The following is a 4515-nucleotide window of genomic DNA, read 5'->3' on the forward strand; positions in this document are numbered from 1 at the left end:
GCCCGGCTAGCTCAGTTGGCAGAGTGTGAGACTCTTAATCTCAGGGTCATGGGTTCAAGCCCTATCCTGGGCACTTCCATTCTTGCACTACTGTTCTCAGCCTACCAAACAGTTTTCACTGTTGTCCTGGCCTCTGGCGGGAAATGTGTGTTCTTGTCCTTGGCTCTAGTACAAACAAAGACAGTACAAGGAGGAGTTGTGTAGACATTCTGCAGCCCTCTACTTGGAAGTAGTGGGGTCTGCCATGGCAGAAATCAGCTCTTAATCCTGCAAGGACCTGGAAACCCTGAATCAGGAAGCTGAGACAATGCAGGCAGCAGCCATACCATGAGGTGCTCCTCCAGAGACCAGATGTCAGCCAGCCCCCTGAGTGCCCCCAGGGCTCCCCCACCAGGCCATCCCATGGCTCTCAGGCCTCCAGCCATTGGAAGAGGAAGTGGGGCCCGTCCTGCACTGAGTCTGAGCTCTGTGACCTCTGGAGTGAGGAGGAGGTGCTCCACGTAATGGGAAGCAAACAATGGAATGCAGAAGTGTTCACCCAGCTGGCCAAGGGCCTGACCATTTGGGGTCACCCTTCCTGCCCACCTCACCATATCAGGAGTAAGGTCAAGGAGTTGCAGCAGGTTTATGCCCGGGTGCAGGACTCAGCCATCTGGTCTGGGGGTTGTCCCCAACACTTGCCCTTATTACCGGGAGCTCAAAGCCATCCTAGGCCCCAGGGACACCTACTCTCTCCTGGTCTTCCTTGAAACCATGGCCAAGGAGCCCCAGCAGAAAGTGAAGCCTGAGTGAGGACCAGAGCCCAGCTCCAAACCCCCAGGGCCAGAGCAAGGACCATCCGGCCCAGCACCCAAGTGACCCAGCGAGGAGGTTGAGCTTTTGCTGGACGTCCCATCCCACAGTTCCAGCCGGACATCTGCCCAATGGTCATTCCCAGACCATGGCGATGGACTGTCAGGCACGTACCCCACAGGGCACACACTCCCAGGGCATGACCCTAGCATGCCAGGGCCCGAGCACACCGCAGCCCATGGATAAGGCTACGGCCACCAGCACCCTCACCCTCGGAAAGCCCCATGTGCCCCCTGTCTCCCCCCATGTAAATAGTTAGTGTATATAGTTATCCCCCCATTGTACATAGTTAGTTCTGATGGTGTTTGTTATGTTCCATGCTCAGAGGCGAGAATTTAGGTTGTTTAACGAGGAATCATTTTCATTTTTCACAACCCCTGCATGTTCTATGTGTGGGGGGCAGGGAGCGGGTGGTGGGAGTAATGTGTGGGTGTTGGGGGCAGTGAGTGAGTGGTGGGGGGGTGGTATGCTGGTGGTGGTGGGAGTGTGCAGGGGAGGCCTGGATGGTGCTCACTTGATCCCCCAATCAAAGTACTCCCATAGGGCCTCCCAGAAATGGACCCATTCTTTGGGGGCGTGAAGGCTACGGGCAGCAGCCCAGCTCACCTGTCCTCCTTGGGGCACCCGGAGGTGCAGCTGCTGGTACTGACACATCCATGGAAAGGCTCTAATGCCACAGAGCACCTCAGCACAGCTTAAGAAAAAGGGAGGACCATGACTACATGTGGCCAGATGACTCCCATAAAGAGCCTCCCCCGCTCCCCCCGCCCCGGCCTGGCTTCTCACCTCCACCAAACCCACCCCCAAAGCAGCAGGCATGCTGAGGCCAGCATCACACGGTGGTACAAAATTGGGCAATCCCCAAGTGGGGCCTCTTAACTGTGGGGCTCCTTTTAGCTGTGGGACAGGAGCTGTGGCCCAAAGACGCATTCCTCAGCTGCTGAGAAGCACAGAAGAACTCAAGTCTTGCCCAGGGTGGCACAGTTGAATGGAGACCTGCCTCAGGGCCTCTAGCTGGTGCTGTGGAAGAATCTATTGCAGTCGGGACAGAGAAACATTCATTCCCCTCTGGCAAGTATCTGCTCTTTTCCCAGCTGTGCACTGCCCAGCCCAGGAGCTGGGAGGGACCAGAGCCCCTGATTCAGCCTTGGGAACAGGACTTTCCTTAGAGACAGCTGCCCATGTCACTGGGTGCAGCTCAGCCAGGGGTGCCCCCACCTTGCCACGCTGTCTGGCTAGGGCACTGAACCCCTGCACGCTGGCGACAGGGGACTGAGGTGAGTGTAGCACTGTTGTTCTGACACTGGAGATGGGCTGGGCCCTGTCAGGCAAATGAAATCATCCCACCCCCCGACGTGTGGCAGCCAGAGCTCAGCTCGGCCTCACAGAGTTGGCCTGTGCTTGGAGTCTGCCCAGCACAGGAGCTGGGTGGCAGCCGGCTCAGCCATGCTAGAAGAAGCATCACACAAGAGGACTGGAACTCAACAAAGCTCAGCAGGATGGTGCCTATAAAGGCTCAGTGAGGATGGGATTCAAACCCTGCGGAGCACAATGGATTAGCCGTCCATCCCCTTCACCACTCGGCACCTCACCCAACGCGCCTGGAACTTTTTCATATGTCCCAACTTCAGCCCTGCCAGGAAGTCTGGCCGGGGACACGGGATGGGCAGGTTTGGCCCAACAGGGCTACGCTCACTCCTGTCCCCTGCAGTGCTGCTTCCTGGGGCGAGCAGGGCCCTGTGGTGCCCTGGCCTGGGAGCAGCACAGCCCGGCCATGACCATTCTCTACTCTGGGGCTGGGCCCTGCCCCAGCTCTGTGCATGTGTCCCTGCTGGGTGGGTACAGACCAGGGCCATGGGCAGGGACTGCAGCCTTTGTGTCTCCTCCTGACACGCTCTGCTCCTTTCCAGCTGCTCTGTTAGCACAGCAGCTCCGGCTGGATTGCCCCCTTCTCTGCCAGGCCTGTCTGTGAGGTAGGGAGCTGATGGGAGGCAGGTTCAGGAGCAGGCTGTGGCTGGGAGGGAACACGTGGGATAGGGCAGGGGCACTTGCCTGGCACAGCTTCGGTTGGAGGAGGGGCAAAGATAGTTCTGTGGTTCCCAGCCAGTGAAATCAGTGAGGGAAAACCCTTCAAGTACATGCCAGGAGAGAGCTTCTGTGCAACAGCAGCAATGCATCTGCTGGGCTCCCCTCCTGGACAACAGGGTCTGGTTCAACTTCTTCTGTCACATGGGTGTTGGGCTTGTCAGAGAGAGAGGCTACAGCAGAAAGAGATGAGCCCTCAGGGGCATAAGAGAAAGTGAGACAAACAGAGGCATTCGTGCTTCTGCCTGGTTTTGAACCAGGGACCTTTTGCGTGTAAGGCAAATGTGATAACCAATACACTACAGAAGCTGTACTGGGTCATTGGTGCTATCATGCCCTCTGCTAAATTGCATCCTCAAGCCACTGCTTGCCCTGCCATTTGTGGATGGGGGACCTAATAGAAATTGAGGGGAGTCCTTTACCGGCTCAGCTGCTCGAGGAGAGGGAAGCAGCTGCACTCACAACTGGGAATTTCAATATCAGCTCTTCCAGAACTGAGGTCCCAAGTGGTTATGCAAATGAGACATGCAATATTTTAGTCTGCACTTCATTTGCATTTCTTATTGGCCACATTTCCATGCCACTTTCAAAAGGGCTGGGCAGTGGAGCCACAGCCTTCCTTTGTAGATGCTCAACAGGACTTTTTGAAAGAGCTGCGGCTTTTTTGAAAACAAACTCTCTCGTGCAGACATAGCCGTGGGGAAAAAAGTAGAAAAGCAGAGCCAGGCTCCAGCCGAAACATTTGCAACAGCTGATAACAAAGAAATGTGTGTGTGCGTAACAGAACACTAGAATTCTTTTAACTACAGAACATACAAATGTTTAAACTCCAGTTTTCTTCTCTCTCTTCACACTTGCTTCAAAAAAAGTAATTCTCAGCACACTGAAATGTCTCTCAAAAGGTTCCCATAAGAGCTATTTACTTGGGCCATGGCTTCACTTTTGAAAGGGAAATGCTGATGAGGCTCTGCCATTCCACACAGAGGAGCCAGGAGCACTGAGCTTTTAGCAGCCCTCCCCACATAAAGGAAAACACCCACATGTATTTTGGGGGGGTCATAGCTAACAAGCACAAGGCCACACCCTGTCCACAAACAGGGGACCCCATGAAGACACCACTGGGAGTTGAACCCAGGATCCCCTGCTTATAAGGCAGGTGCTTTAACCAGCTAAGCCATGGTGCCTGCATCTAAGCAAGCTTTTCTGTCTGCCCACACCTGACTCCCACCAGCCCCACCTGGGCTTGCTTTGCTCTGCTGGAGTTTCGATCCTGTCAGACAGAGGAGCTGGGGAAGTTTAACTCCCAAGGGGGGGGGTGACTCTTTGCACAGGTCTGTGCTCAAGAATTAGGTGGTGTCACTCAGGGGTGTAAGAAACTGTCCCCCACCTCTGGAAGAATACAGACCTACTCCAGTGCTCAGACTGCCATGGCAACCACAGGGCCTTCATGGTCCACATTGGTTGGGGAAGGGCCTTGGCCAGTGAAGACCCAGAGGACAGGTGTCCTGTGACTGCTGTACTGGGGAGACTGTGGTCAGTGCTGGAAGCTCCCTAGAAATGGGGAACTGGCGACATCTG

At 55.3% G+C, this 4515-nt stretch overlaps 3 non-coding genes across 3 annotated transcripts; 1 reads left to right on the forward strand and 2 right to left on the reverse strand.

Annotated features, from left to right (window-relative positions):
- TRNAK-CUU (transfer RNA lysine (anticodon CUU)) lies at positions 1-73 on the forward strand. The gene has a single exon. It is a non-coding gene; the product is annotated as a tRNA-Lys (tRNA).
- A 3100-nt stretch (positions 74-3173) lies between these two features.
- TRNAV-UAC (transfer RNA valine (anticodon UAC)) lies at positions 3174-3246 on the reverse strand. Its single transcript has one exon. It is a non-coding gene; the product is annotated as a tRNA-Val (tRNA).
- An 801-nt stretch (positions 3247-4047) lies between these two features.
- TRNAI-UAU (transfer RNA isoleucine (anticodon UAU)) lies at positions 4048-4121 on the reverse strand. The gene has a single exon. It is a non-coding gene; the product is annotated as a tRNA-Ile (tRNA).
- Between the last annotated feature and the right edge of the window lie 394 nt (positions 4122-4515).

This window comes from Carettochelys insculpta, unplaced genomic scaffold, assembly GCF_033958435.1.
Source record: "Carettochelys insculpta isolate YL-2023 unplaced genomic scaffold, ASM3395843v1 scaffold_0035, whole genome shotgun sequence".
Classification (NCBI taxonomy): Eukaryota; Metazoa; Chordata; order Testudines; family Carettochelyidae; genus Carettochelys; species Carettochelys insculpta.